General features: G+C 37.9%; 1 protein-coding gene across 1 annotated transcript in view; it reads left to right on the forward strand.

The window, feature by feature from the left end:
• Positions 1 to 325: 325 nt before the first annotated feature.
• The window catches only part of LOC139737493 (uncharacterized), a 73755-nt gene continuing 51512 nt past the window's right edge, over positions 326 to 22568 (forward strand). The window contains exon 1 of the mRNA XM_071648165.1: positions 326 to 442. The gene's annotated coding sequence lies outside the window, so the exon portion shown is untranslated. The remainder of the gene's footprint in view (positions 443 to 22568) is intronic.

Below are 22568 nucleotides of genomic sequence, written 5' to 3' on the forward strand. Positions count from 1 at the left end.
AGGTATACAAGGTTCTATGTCCAGATGGAGCATGTGATTCATACAGTACAAGTAGATTAATGGTCTTTCTTCGTCAGTTTAGAGGGAAAAGTAAATCTTTTACATTTTATTAGCGTTTCAGTTTGGTAAGCAATATATACAATATATACGGAGCAGTGGCTGAAGTCTGCAGTACGAACGGTTATTTTTTCAATAACTTAGGTGGATGTATTTTTTTTTTTTCTCTCTCGTTTTGAAACAACAACCTGTACATAAATGCGTGTACATGGCAAGCTAGCTGTAGTTCGCTGAAGCGTTTCGTCTGCTATCTCTGGCATGCGCAGGGGCTAGCTAGCTAGGAGCAGTGGTATATAATAGTAGGTGACAAGATCGCAACACAGCTGTTGTACAATGCTACTGTAGCGACGCGAAGCCCAGACGGGTCCTACATTATATCATACTGGTAAGGTTAGTTGCTCGTTTTCTTTCTTGTGAAACGTGAATATTGAAGATGTATGTGAATGCAATATCATGTCTTTAAAGTATGATTGTATGTGCGTGGTCTCCCCAAAATGTGGGGCTTTTGTGAGTGTAGATGCGGTCTTCCCTCACCTGGATGGAGCGAAAGACTGGAGCCTGGAGGGCTGGAGGGGGCCCTAGCGAGCGGGCGGGTAGCTCGCGCTTGCGGCCTGGCTGGACGTGTGGAACATCGTGCAATCGCTGTGTTTTGAGAGCCGGTCCAATGTTGTATTTTACCTTGTATTACTCGTTATTACAGTCTCTAATACAAGCACTGACGATGATTAAAAGAGTTAAAGATAAACGCTTTGTGCAGAAACTGTCCAGAACTCAGGCATTTTTTTTAGACGCAGGCATAAGGTCTTAACTTAATGCTTCAGAATAATCTACCCTTCATAATCATATACCGCTTTACCGGTACCGGTACCTAACCTACACAGCTGCACAGTTTACACTAAGTAACAGTAGCACATAGGGGTCTATGTCATTTGATGTAGATTCATTATGCATTGTCAAGCGTTATCCACAATAATACTGTAGTAATTAGCCCTACAGGTGAGTATGATACGATATATGAATATGATAAGCTCATTTAAGCAGAATGTTTGTTATAAGCATTTCATCTGGATGATTTGGTATGAACACAATACTGTACCAGTAGCAGTAATAAATGATTGATTAATAGCAGAATCTGAATGAATCACAGTTGATGTGTGAGATCAGCATAGTGACTATGTTTTTTTGACACCTAGGTTATGATTTGAAAATGGCGAGGCAGCGTTAACAAACACCCACTACAGAAATGTATGTCTCATCTTTTGCTTTGCACACCAGAACAGAGTTCGAAGCATAAAGTTGGCTAAAAATTTCATCTTCTAATGAACAAACTAGGTAATGAATATTAATATACTGTTGTGTTGCATTTATGTTGCCGGCAACAGTACCAGTCAATGGCATTCTAAATGCTGTTGAATCGGGCCTATATGTTCAGTGTACACATGTTCTATAGATAACTCTATACGACATCGTTTCAAGTGAGCCTACTGTTTTCATACATTATCGGTATGTACATTGCTTTGCTTTGTATGTGATAAAATCAACATTATATTGCATTGATAACCTATTTCAAGCATGGTAGAAGGGGATCATCTTTCCTGATTCTGTGTTTGGACATTAAGCTGGCATTTTTCACTTCGATCATGTGCAATGCTGCCATCAGCACTTGGGTCTGAAACAAATTAGGCCATGGGCTAGTGGGGGTCAACGTGCACCCCCTCTGCACTTAACATTCATTGTTGTTTCCATGTAGCCCTTGGTCTGGAGAGTCAGAAAAGTGATGTTAACAAAAAAAAAGTTGGGTCCCAAGACCCGCCCCGTGACGTTTTGTGACGTCACTTCCGGAACGACCTTTTCGCGAATACGGGGGAATAGCATTTGCGTATTATCCTAATAAAGTGGTCCCCATGCCTTTATTTTTCATCAATAACCAAAGATTTTGGTATTTCTAGATTCCTCAGAAGATGGAAAATATGATGCAAAGCACAGTTTGGCAATATAAGCCCTCAGTTTCTCGTCATCGACAACGAAATGGGCAACGATGTCGACAAAATTCAACAAAATTTTACAAAATTTGTTCAATTTTTCAAGTTTCACCCTTAAAGTTTGTATATTTTTGTGAAAAATTTGTTAAATGACTTGAAATTTGGTCTGGATATTAAATGAATATCCCTTTTTATGAAAACAAAAGATTTTGGCCTAATCGAAATCCGATCTTCTTCTGTAGACATTCAAGTGCGCATGCGCGGTGTCTAAATTAGCCTCCGAAATGCCATTTTTGATGTCCAGTATCAAAAATGAGTTACAACGAATCCTTTTATTATGTAAATTCACAACTTTAATCAATTTTTCCAATCAGCAATCACCTGATTGAATAAAAGTTGCCTTAAAATGAGAAATCAAAGATGACTATGGTTCTTTTTGATGATGACGTTGGTCACGACATCGAAGATGAAGACGACGTCAAAGACTAGAATACGACATAGCAGGAATTCGTTTACAAATCTCATTTTCAATTGATTGATCGTGGCGATAAATTTACAGTAAAGGAAAACAAGATAATGAATTTTCAATTCTACTGGTATCTTATTTCTTTGCAATAAACTCAAATCCTGCTTAAAGGGGAAATCCAGTCTAAAAATAAGTTAGTCTGATAAAAAAAGAGTAAAATCTCACGAGTTCAATGGTAAGAATTTGACTGTAATCTGATGAAAAATAATTAAGTTACTATTTTTTTGCTAATTTCAGCAAAACGTTTCTTGTACAATGGATAAGAATATGCAAATGAGTAACCTGACCATGTCATAACCTCACAACTTTCCATTGATCGTGTACAAAAAATAAAGAAAATTCAATGTTTCAGTCATTGAAGTCTGACAAATGATGTTATTCAATGGTTGCATAACTTGGTAATAGTGATGTAAGATATATCATGATTTGAGCCTCGAGCATAATTGCGTTTGAATGAAAAACTGGAAATGTCAAAATTTTATGTACAAACTACATGGGAAGATGTCAGGGGATGACATGCTCACTTTGTCATTTGCATATTCATATTGACCGTTCAAGAACTATTTCCTCAAAAAATAGTGAAACTTCAAAATGTCATATAACTTCCATATTTTTCGTGCGATTTCGATCACAATTTTACCATTGAACTCGTAATATTTTACTTTTTCTTATCGGACTTACTTTTATTTGGACTGGATTTCCCCTTTAGATAAATGCTTATAACTAGTTTCACAATTAAAACACTTATCTCAACTACGCTGCACTCACTGGCACATTTCTAGATACTGCATCAGGCGTGGATAATATTTTGACATGATTTTTCCTCTATTTTCTTCAGAAATTGCATCCACATTGAACTTGTCACCGAAATGACACTATACATGATGCATGATAGAGACAATGGACTTTTAGAGGCCTAAATTACTTTAATGTGTTTTTTTTTTAACTAGGGAATGCTAACTTGTGGGTTCTTGGCGGTTGTGTGGCATAGTGGGTAAAACTTTCGACTCCCGATCAGAGGACCCGAGTTCGAGTCACGATTCAATCACGATGTACAATTCCTCGATAGTAATGATTATATTAACATCATTTTCATTTTATTTCGAAAATTTGGGAATATGGACTTGCAGGTCATCGACAATGAAGTTGGCATACATAAGGTTGACAAACTTAAAAGTCCATACAGTGTTTTTTTTTTTTTTTGCAAGTTCTCACGCTAAAACATCTAAATATCCATTATTTGTTGTAATATCATTAAATGAAATTTAAATCTAGTCTGGATATTAGATAAATAACCTTGTTTGACAAAAAGACAAAACAAATAAGGCATCATCTTAATTCATGCATCTTCTGTAGACATTTAACTTAAAGTCAATACTTTTGTTAGATCAGCCATGGTGCCTTATGGATGTCCAGAAGCTGACGCTGATTCACCGGGTGCACTTCACGAGTTCAACACCCACGAATCATACAACCCTTGAGTCATAGAGCCCGCGAGTTATACAGCCTGTGAGTCCTACAGCCCATGAGTTCGACACCCTTGAGTCTTACACCAGGCAAGCCAGGCCCACGAGTTTGACACGTAATAAACAAGACCCACGAGAAAAACACATTTACGGCCCTGCGATGTGAATATCGAACTCGTGGATCATTTTTAACTTGTGAGTTGTTGTTGTTGTTGTTGTTGTTTTTTTTTTGGGGGGGGGGGTTGTTGCTTAGAAAAGTGTCAAACTCGTGGACCTTGTTTACCTAGTGTCAAACTTGCGGGCCTTGTTTGTATACGGTCGGACTCATGGGCCTTATTTGCCTGCTGTCGATGTCATGGGCTGTACGACTCATTAGCTGTATGATTCATGGATGTCGAACTCGTGGGATGACAACGAATCACTTTGCCATCCTTTCAAAGTCTGAAATTCTTTTGAGCTCTGAATCGAATTCCAATGTCACCATCAGCGTTATTTTATGAGTGTATTGGTTTAATGATTTCATTTTTGCTCCTGTCACTGCTTCTATGCCAGTATCGGGCTTTGATACATGAGCCATGGTGCCTTTCAGAACGTCCACAAGCTGATGCGGCATCACCTCCCTTGAGGTGAAGTCAATAGAGGTCGCATTAGATCTTCATCCTTCGTCTATCCATGATCTTCATTTTGGTCCGTTGCTAGCTTCCATATTCTTAGTTTGATAATTGCTATGGAGGACATGCTGTTCAGAGACATCTCTGAGAAGCCAGATCAAAAGTTTTTGCTTTTGTGACATAAATCATTTTACCGTACTTATAGACTGTATTGTCAAGAATCGCAGAGCATTCACCTCCAAATTCTTCTGTTACCATGCAAAGCACAGCAAAGTATTTTCAGTTCATCCATCACCTCAGCTGTCCCATTTCATGATTCAGCCCTTGTATGTACATAATTTCCAGGACTCCACGCATTTACTGGCTGTAATACCACTAGTGCCTTATAGGTAAGGGGAAGGTAAAAACAATGTCGAGGCTGATGAGTCATTTCATGCTGTATTTCCAAAGCTTGATGAATCTTGAAATGTTAAAGCTGAGATGATAATGAACCGGAACGATTTACCTGTGCCTGGTATGGTAACAGAAGAACTCTGCAAGGTGAATGCCTTCCAAACTCTTTACAGTCCAAGTGCGGTGAAATGGCTAATGTCACAAAGGCAAAAAACTTTGATTTGGCTATGATACCGCCCTGCTGAAAGGTTTTAGATTATGAGAGCCAGCAACAAACCCAAACGAAGGACATGGATGGACAAAGGATGAAGATCTAATGCGACCTCTGTGGACCTCAAGGGAGGTGCTGCCGCGTCAGCTTGGGGACATGCATCCTGGGCCCCGTCTTATAAAGCCTTCAAATCAATCATAAGTCCCCAAATCAATCGCAACTTGCATTGTAAAAATGGATTAATTCAACATATACCGCACTCAGAAAATGACCGTTATGGACATTGGAATTTCATTTGGTTCAGAACTCATGCGCAAATGAATATCAGACACTGACAGGATGGGGAGATGATTCCGCATCAGCTTGGGGACATCTTGGTTAGGCACCATGACTTACATGACCTATGAATCAGAGCCCGATACTGAAAGTGACAGTGAAAGTAGTGAAAATGCATTCATTCAACCAATAGAATCACAGAGTTACAATGATAGTGACATCGGAATTTAATTGTAACAGTGTTCATGGGCAAACGAGTGTCAGACTTTAAAAGGATAGCTTAGAGCTGGTAAATGACTCCATCAATTTCAACATATCGGAATTAAACCATTGGTAATCATTTGAAGCATTTCGATGTTGGACCCTCAATAATTTCATGCTGGAAAAAAGATAATTAGCAAATAATTTTATGAAACATCATATAACCAATTCTACTGTGAACAATGTTACATTTACAAAGTTTCTTTATAGTTTCAGATGGAATACAAAAATTTTAAAAAGAGGTATGACAAATATAATTGGTTAGTGTTGACTAAGTATGAATGCTAATGATATTTTCAAAGCATAAATTACGAAACCTGACTAAACCAAAAAATACTCTTGAAAAAAAAGGCTATTGGAATTTGAGTATCTAACAGCAACCAACTTTTAGCAAAGAATGAATGTATTATATGCCTCATATGGTCTATGAAATCAAACTCTTATTACTGAACTATCAATGTCTAATAACCATTTCAGATAATGTCCCATGAATTGGGGAATTGCTTATAATAAACATGCCTTTATAGTCCCATTAAATGATTTGTTGTGGTAAATTATAGAATTATGATGTCATTTCATATGATCAATAGAAATGGAATAGTTGCCTCCAATTTCTCATTTTAAGACAAATTTCTCGTAGTTATTTTCTTTAATGCAAATTATAATACTTGAAGTTTCTGATCTTTGACGAAAAACTGATTGCTAGACAGCAGAAAAGAACTTACGGCGGCTTGTTTCACACACCTTGCATACATACTAAACATCTTAAAAGAATTCAGGATTATTAAAAAAATACTAAATTCTCTTTTAAGGATTCGAGTTTGTTGAGAAGGCAAAATGCAGATGTAATCAAAATCTTCTTTTCCTCATAGCCAATGGTGTTAATCTTTAAGGGTCGTTTTAAAGCAATTGCTAAATTCAGTTGAATTTGGTATTTAGACGAAACTCCAATGTGAATTTTGTCATCGACGCCGCTGTCTTTGCCGTCATCACTGAAGTCAAATGTATTTCAGCAGGTGTTTGATGATTTAAACAATATGATTAAAGTTCCGATTCTACTTGAAATATACGAGTTAATATATCAATTTACTAGTTACCAAAAGGGACATGTTGTTGGTTCTTATTTCGCACTCCTCCTACCCTCTTGAACATCTACAGAAGAGGCCAGGATTAGAATAATGGCTCATTTGTTCTTTTTTAATGAAAGATGGCTGTTCATTTAAAGGAAAAGTTCAATTTGACAGACATGTGACATGTGGCTTGAGTGAATACACTAATATTAGCAGAACACATCAGTGAGAGTTTGAGGAAAATCAGACAATCCGTTCAAAAGTTATGAATTTTTGAGGTTTCTGCTCGCTCACTGCTAGATGAGAACACTAATACAGCTTGTGATGTCACTGCCATGTGTAGAACGATATAAAGAAAATAAAAAGAAAATTCAACATATTTTCACTTTTCTTAGAGAATAAAGAACACTTGACGTGTCTCTGTCAGAAGGCAGGAAGAATAATATCCTTAACATAAGTCACTGACATATCGAAGAAATAAGCACATTTTTCATAAAATAAGATTTTGTAGAATTCTCTTTATATTTTCCTTACATTGTATATATCGTTCTACGCATGTGACATCTCACACTGTAGTAGTCTTCTCATCCAGCAGTGACAGTGCAGATACTTCAAAAATTCAAAACTTTTGAATGGATTGTCCGCTTTCCCCAAACTTTTACTGATGTGGAATTCTACTAATATTGCCGCATTTACTTCACCTATACATGTACACGAAGCTGGACTTATCCTTTAACATCCAAACTAAATTCCAATTAATATAGTGAATTAACCACAAAGTAATGAATATCTAAATTAGCATAAGGGCTTGTGCTGACTTAGTTTGTTGACCTCACGAATGCCCATTTCGTTGTTGATGACCTGCAAATCTCTATTGCCAAATTTTCGAACGAAAATAGTAAAAAGAAAATCAAAATAGTTTAGGTCATACTGCGTATTAATTAAATGAATATAAATTCATTGAAATCAACGGAATAAACAAACAATCAGATGTTCACGTTAATAAAATCATTACCATTTATTTGACCTACCCAATTACAAACATGATTTACAATATTTTACGAAATTTTAAAAGAGACTAAAACATATCTGAAATGATCTCTGCTATGTCGTAATTCTAGTCTTTGACGTCGTCTCTAACGTCATCATCAAAAAGAACCATGGTCACCTTTGATTTCTCATTTCAAGGCAACTATTATTCAATCAGGTGATTGCTGATTGGAAAAATTGATTAAAGTTGTGAATTTACATGATAAAAAGATTCGTTGTAACTCATTTTTTATACGGGACATTAAAAAAAGGCATTTTGGAGGCTGATTTCCAGACACCGCGCATGCGCACTTGAATGTCTACAGAAGAAGATCGGATTTCAATTAGGCCAAAATCTTTTGTTTTCTTAAAAAGGGATATTCATTTAATATCCAGACCAAATTATAAGTCATTTAACAAATTTTTCACAAAAATATACAAACTTAAAGGGTGAAACTTGAAAAATTGAACAAATTTTGTAAAATTTCGTTGAATTTTGTCGACATCGTTGCCCATTTCGTTGTCGATGACGAGAAACTGAGGGCTTATATTGCCAAACTTTGCTTTGCATCATATTTTCCATCTTTTGAGGAATCTAGAAATACCAAAATCTTTGGTAATCATTGAAAAATAAAGGCATGGGGAACACTTTATTAGGATAATACCCAAATGCTATTCCCCCGTATTCGTGAAGAGGTCGTTCCGGAAGTGACGTCACAAAACGTCACGGGGCGGGTCTTGGGACCCAACTTTTTTTTTTGTTAACATCACTTTTCTGACTCTCCAGACCAAGGGCTACATGGAAACACCAATGAATGTTAGGTGCAGAGGGGGTGCACGTTGACCCCTACTAGCCCATGGCCTAAATGCATTGCCTCTCATAACATTTTGATAATAGGCTAGCAGGAGATTCGTAAGATAGCCATCCTGCGTAAAAAGAACCAGCAATCCCTATGTGTACATAAACTTTTCCTTACGTTGACTTCTGCCTTATCATCAGTTGTTTGCCACTTTGATATGAGAGAGATTTAAACTAAACAATTTAGCATAACGGAAGTCCATGCTAGGCAATTTTGTCGATCAACATCATTGCTGTGTGTCGGGATTTTGCATAATTTCACTATTTTGAGTTTTCAGTTGCCACTACCCTCTTGTTGTTGTCCAAATGTGTATGGTCAATCAGTGCTGTACACAGACCTTTTTGTTAGTGCACGCAGAAATATGTGTGACAGTAGTAATTCTTTCTGTTTCTAAACTTGTTCCATAGTGTACGATGCCCAGGTTGAGATAAAATGAAAAAATAAGTGTGTCGCAATGCTCCTTTTTTTTTTAAAAGCTGCTTGCGAATATGGGTGCAGTTATTTTAAAATTTTCTGAGGCAGAATCACACTGCTAAACTCATTTGAGGCATTTTTCGGGCATTTAATACATAAATGCAACCTTTTTTTTAAACGCATTTCGAAATGACTATTTGAATCACAATTCAAAGGGCAATTTTAAACATGTTTGAGACCATGATCATCTTTCTGCGAGTAGATAAAAGCAATGCCGTTTTGAAACGCATTTCTCCGAGCTGCCAAGGACAACTTCCAGCATACTGTACACACCGTCGGTTCCAAAAAAACAAAACACAAAAAAAGCACGCCTAAGTTGACATAGATCTACTTCCCGAGTCAAAAGGTGTGAAGCAGCTCCAGAGTGACAACACTCAAATTGAGATTATATGATGTTTAGATTTAATGTGGCACCCCAAGAATCGCATTTCAAACCACATTCTTAAATGCCATACGTAATTCTCCCTCTTGAGTTCTAAAGACAAACACAGCCTATTGACCGATTCTGTGACGCGCTTTGTGTATTATCGGCATGGGCAGCGCCATTACTGTGGTGTCCCAGCCGACCCCTCCCCTCTCCCCCACCCCCTCCCTACATTAGCACGCGCACGGAATGGCAATAGGCGTCTCGTACTGTGTGCGCGAAAGCTTGCTAAATGCGCGAACCTGTGTTACAAGTGCGCGATAAACATGTTGCCCGGGGGGTGGGGGAGAGGAGGGGGGGTAAGCTGGGACACCGCAATTTGAGCTAATGGCTGTGCCCAGTGCCACAAATTGTCTGCTGCCCTCAACGAACCCGAATTGGTCTATATGTAGTGCTTTCATGGTGTAGAACCAGTGGAGGGAAGAATTGATTTTTTGTGTGTGCAGAAGAAGATGTGCGTATCTGGCAGTGTTTGCCTGTGTTGTAAACATTTGCTTGCACATACATTGTAATGTGTACACTAGAAAATGGAATCAGTCATGAAGTAATCAGCCAAATGATGTTTTTAAAACCAACTTCCAAATGGAGGGGAGTATGTGAGAAGAAGAAATTCAGTTTTAGAATGTATGACATTGTTGTGGAGCCATTTTATTCCATCATCACACTTGTACGGTGAATTCACCCAGTTAGCGTCAAGCAGTGCTAGCAAGGAATCACTGTCAGCCTAAGACTATATGTGACCCGCTACAACAAAAGGATCGTAAATCGCTGATGGCTGAGCCGAGAAAATCGAGATTGAAGTCACCTCATCAAAATTGGTCAAAACAATCGGATATTTCTGTTATTGGCATAATTTTGTAGTCTAATATTTTGTCTATCATCTGCCGAAATTTCGAAGCTAAATGATTAAAAAAAAAGGCAAGAAATCAGCATTTTTCTGGGCCATGATATTCCGACTTTCAATGTAACAGAAATTTGTCCCGTGATTATCATTTGGATTTAGCGCCGTAGCTAGACTCTGCCCCTAGCAATGAGGGAGTGATCTTATTGGTCAGTGAGTGGCATCCTGATTACTGATTGGTCGTGCGTAGACTGCTGTCGCTAAGCATGAATGAACATAGCGGAGGTCGTTAGGAGCGTGCCTTCTATTGTCTCGCCTCCCCATGATCATGATAGCATCGGAAAGAAAACTTTGAAGGCGTTTTTCTCGAAACTCTGATTTCCTCAACCACTTGACATGCGCTAATAAAATCATCGATATCTCCGCAACCGAGTACTTCTATGAGTTGTGCCATATACGAAATTAAAGTAGAAGAGTAAGGGAATAATGTCATGCCATTTTCAGAAAATTGTCCTCCCCCGACTTTGGGATCCTTTTGTTGTAGTGGGTCACATATAACAAATATGCAAACTTTTATGGAAGAAGCTTGAAAAGTGGCAGAATCTTTTGAAAATATTCCTCACAGACAGAAATCTAAATAAACCAATGTTCTTAATTGCTAGCTAAAGATACTGTTGGGCTAAAGGCACTGCTGTATTGGAGACTCAAATCACTCACGGAGAAAGTAAATTATATTGTGAAATTTATACTTGAAAACTGACTTGTTACATGTAGTACCTTTTGTGTAAAGTTGGAAGTAGTTTCCACTGAGAGGATGTATTCACGTTTGAGCAGAGCCAGCGACAGTCAGACAGTGGTTTTTGTTTATTTAACCCGTTGAGGACTGTTTGATTTTGAACACGCATTTCCCATAGACACTTTTCTGAGTGTACTCAGGACTCATCCTCAATGGGTTAATATTACGTTTTGCTGTGCATGGTATTATTGGATGTCATCATTGATGCATTCTGTGGGAATATTTACATTGACTGTGTGACTAACATTATAGACAGATGTCCAAACTTTTGAACAAATAGTCTGAGAGCACAGATGTGTTTGCAGAATTCAGATTTCTGGCAGTCTGACGTTTCATTGGTGGCCCAGTTCATTCGCTGCCTGCTGTGGTACATTTAAAAACCACAAATGGCACTGGTCACAGTGGTCAGTGAACACTGTATGCATGTGCATCAAAGCGTATGCTCATCAGTAACGGTCGACTCAAGTCAAGATTCTTCGGCTTTGTGTGTACGTAGACAGAAATCAGTGATAAAACTGTACACAATTCGTTACGGGGATTCTCGAATTCATCGGAGCTGGGCCAGCCTTCCTACATACATATAGTACTTCATGATATCCAATGCACTGAGTCTTTTCTGGGCACCATGGCACATTTGGTATGTACAGCGTAACTAACTAATCTCTCTCTATTTTTTAATACCATTTGCCTGCATTTTTATGGGTTGTTGGCATTGATGCTGTATAACTGCCTCTTTACTTGTCTACATTGGGGAAAAAATATTAATTAATAATGTGCAGTTTGTGCCAACTATACATGGCAAGTAGAGTATAAATGGAATTCATTACCTGCTTTATAGGCTGTCTGTACATAAACGCATAGTCCAGGTGATTGTGAGTAGTAACTGCATGGTGTGTCAAAAATTCATAATCTATTAAGAAAAAAAAAATCACAAAGCAAAACACAGGCTGGACTTGAGAGATTAAGGCTATGGCAATATGCTTCAATGAAACAATGAGTCATGCAAAGCTTAGATGCATATGTTACAAAATCAATTTTTCTGCAAATTTCTCTATCTTCCACAAAATACCCATGTTTTGCTTTGAAAGAAACAAAAATAGATTTCAAATTTAAAAAAGAAAAGAAAAAGATCTATAGATGCATCCTTCAATGGCACTGCTAGAAATGGACATAAACAAACTGAGAAGTAATCGTCCTTGCATAAATACCATTATGACACACCCTGAAAAAGTGGAGATGGAAAAATATGTAGGCGTGGACATAAGCTGAATGATGACCATCATACAACACACACCCAAAGACAACAAACACATACTGTACTACACTCCATATATTGTACCTTCTCACTCCAGGTCTAAAAACAGTCACTATTATTACCAAAATATCTGCACGCAAAATATAATCTACAAACAGTCCCTGACACCAGGAAATGGAGAAGCAGATGCCCCTTTCCACAGGCAAAAAACAAACAAAAAAAACAAACAAACAAAAAACAAAACACTGTAATGAGCTTTTATCCCCCTCAAACTGCTCATTAATTGTGGAGGAGGGGAATTTTCTCTATCCATCTGCTCTGAGACTGTCTATATTTGCATCACACCCACCATCAGAGTAAATCCCTATTTTCCAAATGAAGTCAAACCATTGTAGGTAAACAGATGATGTTTAAAGGGATCGTATAGTTTTGGTTGAGACCTTATTTTAAGGTTTCTAACGTTTTTTTTTTTTTTTTGTGTGTGAAATAATAAGAAACCTCTTATGAAATGTGAAAGAGCATGTAATTCCATGAGGAATTCAACATTTATTTGATGAAAATTGGTTTTGAATGGCTGAGATATCCAGAACAGAGCGATTGTAATAAAGTGTGGGACCCACCTTTTATTATGATCGCTTTGTTTTTCTTTGTTTGTGGATGTTTCAGTCATTCCACACCTGATTTTCATCAAATAAACTTTGAATTCCTCTTAAAATGATATGCTCTGTACTATTTCATTTAAAGTGTTTTCTTGGTATCTCGCAAAAAGTTAAAAGCCCTATTCTCATATTTACCAATACTGTACCCTCCCTTTAATCTACATGACTGGAAAAATGAAATCACCCTTTGATTTTTGCAACTTACTCCCAAATTACTCTTTATTTTATTGTTTCTGCCATTTCATACAAAAAAACCAACAACAAGACAAGCAAACCTATTCAGTCAAAACAAACATTGGTCACTGGATGAAACAATAGACCACTTTACACACATGTTTACACTTTTTACATACCTTTCTAACAAAGGTTGTTTTTATCATTCATATAGAAAGCTTGATGGGGGCTTGCCTGGCACTGCAATTACTGATGCATGTAATTCAGATTCCAAGTATTGGTGCATATTGAGTACATTCAGGTGGATGTATATTTCAGCTTATAACAAGTCCTTGAAGGACTTATAAATAATCCATGAATTTGAAAACATAATACACCAAATGGGCCTTCTTGGCCCAAATTCATGACGGTGGTACAAATTTAAACCATGGTTTATGCAAATTTCTTCTGCATATTCATATGCACTATTGACAGGTTGCATATGCCAACAGACGTCCAGTAACAAACACGCATTGATATGGCATGTCAAAGGCACGCCTATTTCACACTTATTTTAGACCATGGTTTAGATTTGTGCCAAGGTCTAGGTTTAAACCGCCTTCGTGAATTCGGGCCCTTGTGTCACTCTGTAACTGGCGTGATTTGCTGACTTGTTGATGCTGTAAAAGGAAGTCATAAATCTGGTTTCTCAAAACAAGTGTTTGCCAACACTTCTGGTGGTCTATTATTCTTTAAAATGATGAAAAGAGATCACAAGAATTGAATGCAAAGCATGATATTAAGTTCAAGGAGAAAAACCTTAAATGGTAAATGTGACAATTCTGACAAACCCAAATCCAACAATCCAATCCTCTCCGTTTACAATGACTGACAGAAATATCATCAATTTTGTACTGTCCTACACACATTCAGGGGTGATTTGTAGTCATTAATAATTTGTGATGCAACAAATGAGATGAACAAGGATATATTTATCTATTCACAGCTCACAAGTAAAGAAACACCAAAAAACAATTATATGAATATGATCATTATCATTATCATTGATTACAAAACACTGTAACAATACCCGGTAATTATGCTACTTGTATTAATTATTATGCCATTACTACTGTATTATACTTATCTCTATTGTACTCATTATCTTTATCATTGTTATGATCATTGTCATTGTTATCATTATTATTATCATTATTATCATCATTATTGTTTGTTGATGTTGTTAAAAAGGAGCATTTTCATAGTATTTTCTTCATCATTATCATTATTTTGTTTTCCTCCCCATTAGTGGTTCACTAATTTTTTATTTCAAGCATTCAGTCTCCATTGTTTGTTTGCTTCCTTAACTCTGTAAATATTCAGTTAATTGTTGGCCAGTAACATTATGACCGAAGTCTGATGTTTAAACTTTATACTGTTAGTGGTAGTATGATCTTTTATGCTTGAATGTACAGATAAGTCTGTAATACAATTGTACATGTTGAAAATACTGAGCACTACAGAAGACACATATATCAGCCATTATCAGCATATGACCCATTTATTGTGCCACATGAAACCTGAGCAAAAACCACAATGTTTGGTGTGGTTTCCATTCTATGTTTTCATTTCTTCTTCTATTCTTTGTTCTTGTTCCAATAACCTCAATCTGGCGCCTCTTTGGTTGAGATCTGCCGTCTTGCCTCAGTAATTATACAATGGAAATTCAGTGTACGACAAGATTGGCTGGAACAGGTTAACCGCATTTTATGTGGCGGCTGCTTCAGTACTTGCGTGAGAAGGATGGAAGGGTATAATAAAGTTATGAAACATAAGTGACGTATCATCTGGGATATAAGCTAAAATCTATAGTGCTCGCAGGTAGAGATACAATATAAGATGCACCTGAAAGCAAGAAAAGTATGCTCCTCTATTCTGGCAGTGATTCTTTCCTGCTTGCAAGCATGAGCCCCTGTTTGAATGAATCGTATAAAACTGTTGATAAATTATGTGCAGTTTGTCTGTGCACAAGATGTTTGCATGCATATATCTGTACAGCAGGCATTCCATGGGCCCATGATGTGGGGGGGGGGGGGGTGAGGGGATGGGCAGATTTGTGATTGAATGTTGAATGACATGTCAGTTTTCACCAGATCAAGAATATGAAGTCTGAGTAGACTCTGGACTCATTCATAGACAAAAAAAAAACAAAAAAAAAACAAAACAAAACAAAATGCACACACGGAAGGCAAGTACCATGAATATTGCTACAATAGATGAGTGCTCCAAACGCATTATATCTTATTGAAGCATCTCAATACCTTTGCAAATTGAGTATTTATTCTGAAGTAACATTCAAGCATGCATTGTGGAAACACTGAACCTTTGTTGCTGTAGCACGAAGCTCGCAAGTGGTGCCATGCACTTTGAACAGATCTTTTAAAAGATTATGTTGCCATTGTGAGGTACGGGTTCCGTGGAGGAAAATTCCTGGGTCCAGATATCTTCATCATATCCAAGTTCTGATTCATGGGGAGGATTATGTGGCTGAAGTGCTTGGATGTATTTGCCAAAAGTTTGTAGTTAAAATTTTTTGGTAGATGCTTGAAAAAATAGTATCTGTATTAAGTAACTGCATATAGCATAGTTTTTCCCTCAGACATTTAATAACATTGATAAGAGTAAACACACATATGGTTTGATAGTATTCAGATATAGGTTTCCTTTCATTTTTTTTCTTTTCATTTCTTTTATTTTAACAAAAAATAATAATAAAGGGGGCGCGCACATGGTGCGGTGGATCCGCCACTGTGAAAATCTATACTAACTTAGTCAAGAAAATTCCACAATTTAAGACTGTATATCATTAGATAAGGAATTTCAAACAACAGGAAGATTTAAACAGACATTGTTGTTTTGGGTTTTTTGTTTTTAGCAAAAGTTGTTTTAACTTTTTTAACATGAAATAATTTATTGTTATTCCTACGGTCAACTGCCCTTATTAGTTCTCAAGCATGAAAAGTGCCAGACGTGACACAAGAAAGGCATTCTCCTCCTCTTCCTCCTCCTCCTCCTCCTCCTCCTCCTCATCATCATCATCATCATCATCATCATCATCATCATTACCATCACAATTTCTATGAGTGGTGTTTGTGTACATGTGTTATTTCCGATCATGAGGACAACAATGCATATTTCTGTGCTCTGTTTTATAAGTGTCCCATCATTTTGTCTCTCTGCAAGTAGATGTGTGACAAAGTGTTTCTAGAAAGAAGGAGAATGGAATAGGTTTTTTAGCTCACCTGAGCCAAAGGCTCAAGTGAGCTATTGCGATCGCCCTTCGTCCGGCGTCCGTCGTGCTTCGTGCGTCGTGCGTCGTGCGTCGTCCGTCGTCCGTCGTCCGTCGTCCGTCGTCCGTCGTGCGTCGTCCGTCGTGCGTCGTGCGTAAACTTTTTACATTTTCATCTTCTTCTTGAAAACCCCAAGACCGATTTTCATCAAACTTGGCAGGTAGCATCCCTAGGGGGTTAGGAACTCAATTTGTTAAAATGGGCACCATGCCCCACCCAGGGGGCCCCCAGGGGGGCCCAAACCCCCCAAAATTAAGGAATCTGTAAAAATCTTCTTCTCTAGAACCAGAAGTGATAGAGCTAAGTTAATACTATGAGTTAGTACATTGATGACTGTAGTTTCAAGTTTGTTCATGGCAGAATCAGGGGTGCCCCCCTTGGGACCCAGGGGAGGGGGGTGGGGAAGGGTTCTAATGGGGCCTAAATTGTACATTTTCATCTTCTTCTTGAGAACCCCATGACCCATTTTCACCAAACTTGGCAGGTAGCATCCCTAGGGGGTTAGGAACTCAATTTGTTAAAATGGGCACCATGCCCCTCCTAGGGGGCCCCCAGGGGGCCCAAACCCCCCAAAATTAAGGAATCCGCAAAAATCTTCTTCTCTAGAACCAGAAGTGATAGAGCTAAGTTAATACTATGAGTTAGTACATTGATGACTGTAGTTTCAAGTTTGTTCATGGCAGAATCAGGGGTGCCCCCCTTGGGACCCAGGGGAGGGGGTGAGGAGGGGTCCTAATGGGGCCTAAATTGTACATTTTTATCTTCTTCTTGAAAACCCCATGACCCATTTTCACCAAACTTGGCAGGTAGCATCCTTAGGGGGTTAGGATCTCAATTTGTTAAAATGGGCACCATGCCCAACCCAGGGGGCCCCCAGGGGTCCCAAACCCCCCAAATGAAGGAATCTTTATAAATCTCTAGAATCAGAAGTTATAGAGCTGAGATAATATCATGAGTGAGTACATTAATGACTGTAGTTTCAAGTTTGTTCATAGGAGATCCAGGGGTGCCCCTCTTGGGTAGGGGGGGGGGGTGGTTGGAAGGGTCCAAATGGGGGCCTGAATTGTACATTTTCATCTTCTTCCTGAAAACCTCATGATGGATTTTTGTCAAACTTGGCAGGTAGCATCCCTAGGGGGTCAGGATCTCAATTTATCAAAATGGGCACCATGCCCCACCCAGAGGGCCCCAGGGGGCCCCAATCCCCCCAAATTAAGGAATCTTAAAAAAATTGGGCCCTTATTGTACATTTTCATCTTCTACTTGAGAATGCCTGGTCAAATTTTAATTTAGATTAGTGACTGCGTGAAAGGTGAACTTGCGATACTCAGGTGAGCGCTAGACCCGCGGGTCTCTTGTTGTCCTTTCTCACCATGAGAGTGGCTGCTATTGGTTCAAGAGCTAAAGGCTAGGATTAGAGATGCAATCTCCATCCAGAAGTATGGTTGTTATGGCTACGGGGAAGGAAGAGTTTTAAATCATCCTTCATCTATGGGAAATATGAGGTGCCATGGTGACGGCTTGAAGTGTGGACTGATGGGAATCCTGGAAGTAGTCTGTGCCAAGCAGTAAAAGTAGAATCTCTTCATAGACAGTAATATTAGCACAGTCTCTAGGCATGGGAGAGAAGCCACAGGGGGATTATTTTTTTTTCTTCTAGAGACTCTGAGAAGCCATATCCTATGCATCCAGGAAGATGATATTGTATGCTTTCAAGTCTCACGGTGTACTTAAAGGACAAGTTCACCTTCATAAACATAAGGATTGAGAGAATGTAGCAATATTAGTAGAACACATCATTGAAAGTTTGAGGAAAATCGGACAATCCGTTCAAAAGTTATGAATTTTTGAAGTTTTTGTGCAGTAACCGCTGGATGAGAAGACTACTGCAGTGTATGAAAAACTTAGATGTCACATGCGTACAACAATATAAGGAAAATATAAAGAGATTTTCACAAAATTTCTTCTTTTGAAAAAAGTACACATTCCCTTGACTCGTTACCGACATATGTTATGGGTAATATTATTCCCCCTGCCCTTTAGAAAAGGGCAAGTCAAGTGCTCTTTTATTATGCGAAAAAAGTGAAAATATGTTAAATTTTCTTTACATTTTCTTTATACTGTTGTACGCATATGACTCATAAGCTATAGTAGTCTCCTCATACAGCGGTTCCAACACAAAAATTTGAAAAATTCATAACTTTTGCATCGATTGTCCAATTTTCCTCAAACTTTCACTGATGTGTTCTACTAATATTGCTGCATTCTCTCAATCCTTATGTTTATAAGGGTGAACTTGTCCTTTAATTTGCAGATGTGATGAGCTGTATAAAGCATAACTAATACGTCAGAGTGCAGTGCAAGGATTAGATGAAATGTACACTGTATATGACCAGTGCAAGAAAGGCAAAGCTCTATCTTCTTAGCAAACTTTTGAAATGATTCGTGGCCCGGCTTCACAAAATTTTGCATCCATGGTTTTATTTTCCAGTGTTTAGGTCCCAAAATATGCATATTTGGACTTTTTTTTAAAGATTTCAGATGTTGTAGTTGTTGTTGTTATTTGGCATGAGTTATCTTATTTCTATCTAAATTTTAAGTTTGAAAGCATGACATTTTCAAGTATAAGTTTCTGTTTATACCTATGCATTTACCTCTGTCTGTAGTTATTTTTCTCCATTTTCCTCAAATAATGTATATGAGAGCCTGCATTAAAAAAAAGTGTGCGACGAAAGTGCATTATACCACTGTTATATCATACAAAGTATCATCAAGTTAAAAGTTCACTTCAGAGAAGAAAAAAAAAGCACTGATGTCAAAGCAAAACAAATTGAGTGGCTACAAGCCAATGCATGCTTTCCATGGAGTGTACAATATAATGTAACCCTGTATGCAACCAGGGAGGTGTAAGAAAAGGAGAGACAACTCCTGCTCTCCTTTGAAGGATGCACGGCACCGTAGAGAAGTTATGTGCTTAACTACAGGTGGAAATCAGGTGCTTTGACAAAAGAGAGCATCAATAATCGGGACTAGTGCTCTCACATCTAGAAATACTTGCCCCTACTGCGTTTTGCTCTCTCTCTTTCAATGTGATGGCAACAATGAATTTGTGTACCTTGAATTGGAGCTGCGAATCAAAATGCAGTGTAAAACTGACAATTTTAACAGCAAATAGTTTAAAAGCACGCTGGAGCACGCTTTAGCGGAGTACTTTATTTGAAAGATCAAAATATCCCAGATTAAAGGATAGAAAACTAACACGCGGAAATGTGCACATTATAGAAAAATATTAGGTTTTTAAGAGGGCCTAATATTCATTTCATTTCAATTTGCGCGTTACGAAGAAACTAGAAATACATGTTTATAATATTGAATTCTTTCCTAATTACTCTTAATCAATTCGAGTATTTCATCTCAAATTTTACGGGGAAATAAAGGTTGTGATTCAATGAAAGGTGAAATGCGTTCTTCATCTCCGAACTTCACCTTGCAACTAGAGCGGTGCAGAGAATGACTTAAGAGCGTAGTGGAATGCTAGACATCCCATTGTAACGCTTTGAACCCAAACGTGTGTTTGCATGAATTACAAAGAGTCGTCTCTCCTTTTCTTACACCTCCCTGATGCAACCCCATTCTCTGCTGATTAATGCATGGAGGAAGGAGAAAAGCAAATCGCTGTTCTTCCTTTGCAAAGTTCAGCCTCCTAACAAGGAGATGCATTGGCATCATCCTTACTACAATATAACGATCACAGGTGTGCATTCGCCGGGATTGGTCATTACGATGCTGTGGACATCAGGAGACTGCTGACCAATGGTCAGTTCCTGGTACGTCATGTCGCGCATCGGACGTCACAGAGGGGATGTCATTGGCGAAAGTGACGAAGTTACTGCCAAGCACTTTCCCTTTTCTTGGATTAATGAGGCACTAAAGGTCCAAGGGAATGGGGAATGCATCAGAATGAAGACCTGTTATAAAATCATAGCAAAAATGAGCACCTTGAAAATGGGTCAAAATGAATGCAACACAGTAATTTTCTTTGGCAGAGCTAATGAGTAATTAAAAACAAAATACAATTTTCAAGAAAACGAAATGGACATTGATTTGTATGTCATGGAGTTACCACTGTGAATCTGTAGAAAGTGGTGAGAGACATATCTGAGCAAATGTCAATATGTAGGTATTGGTATGATTGAGACATTTATATGTTATTATGCCTGCAAGAAGTTAGAAAAAAGGGAAATCATAAAGAACATTGCAGAACTGTTTTAATGAGGTGCTTGTAATTGAAGGCAATGCTTGGGTTTCATTAACAAAATCACTGTGGTGATGTTCTACAATGTACTGTATACGCCATACCTGTATATTTAGCGAGTATAATTTTGTGCAAATTGGGACTTACTGGCAATTTTATGAGTGCTTTGTGGTTAAATTCACGATTGTGGAGTATGGCACTGAACAGAGATATGTGTGCATGTACGTCACATTCATGTCAGGAGCGGAGTTGATTTTTTTTCTTTTTTTAATTCGCAAATAGCACCCGACTCACAAATTTCGCGAAAATGAAAACATCACAAAATATTTGCTGTATACAGTACTTAGTACAACAGTCTGCTTAGTTGCAACCAAGGATAGAATGTCTGTAGCCTAAGCACTGAATTACATTCAGACTTTACCAGGCTTGTGTGATCAAGAGGAGCTAGGGCAGACCATGTGCTTGAATTTTGTATGTGACTGCCAGACAGTATTATATAGATGACAGATACTTTTGCAAGATCACTCTCAAATGTATGTGACGTTCTCGTAAGATTTGATGGGTCTCAATATAATACATGTCACCGTTCACTACCCCAATGCCAAATCACTCCCACTTTTGTAGACGTATCAGCAAAGGTAGAAAATTGCAAAAGATTTGATTTCTTTCTTCATGTGGATGCACACATTTCAGATTGCTAGAGAAAATAAAGTAGACTGGTCAGCATGCAGGTAAATAATAATTCCTTGGACCCATTTATGTAGTAGCTGCTTATTTGTCAAGATCTACTAGTAATCAAAAGGAAGAAGTAGCTGAGAACCTGAATTCTCAATCACATAATCACACACCTGTGTGATGGAAAATGTCATCTTGTATTATATGCATGAGTTCAAGCAAGTTTCAGACAAGAAAATTTCTTTGGGATGAGCAAGTAGGGTCCTAGATGTATAGAAGATCAAATTTCTGGATTGGTTAATATTCATCCTATGAAATGCAAGCAACTAAGTATCATCAGTGTATAATGTACATTGTACACTCGTAGATTCAAACCTTTGTGATTTTGTTTGTTTGTTGTGATCCATGTGATGTTGAATACCGGTAGAATGTCAATATATGTGACATCAGACTTAACCAACATTTTCAGGCAGTTGATCTGTTTTTCGTTTCTTTTTTCAAATAATGTAATCATTTTCCATGAGTTTGCCGATAGAAGGCAACTTATGCTACAATTCTTATCCTCCACCCATTGCCAATTTTACCAAGCAACTAGACATCACTAATTTTAACCTGTTGAAGACTAGTCCCGAGTATACTTGGGCAGGTGTCTATAGGAAAATGCAATAAATAGCAAAATCAGCCTGTCCTCAACAGGTTAAAGGGGATGGCTAGTAACTGATCAGTTGGAATCAGTGGGAATGCTGGAGGATGATTGTTCCAATCCTTGTGGGATTCATTTAAGAGTACATTATATATCTATTGTTGTGTGAAAATTATTTGCTTCAGAATGGTCTCATATTCAAGTAATGTGCAGTTTAATGTTTCCAGGTTAGCGTGCCTGGTCAGTGACGGGGCATTAATCTGCACATTACTTGAATATGAGACCATTCTGAAGCAAATAA

Source organism: Diadema antillarum, unplaced genomic scaffold (assembly GCF_040938485.1).
Source record: "Diadema antillarum isolate AM-2024a unplaced genomic scaffold, OU_Dant_1.0 seq00000693_RagTag, whole genome shotgun sequence".
Taxonomy (NCBI): Eukaryota; Metazoa; Echinodermata; class Echinoidea; order Diadematoida; family Diadematidae; genus Diadema; species Diadema antillarum.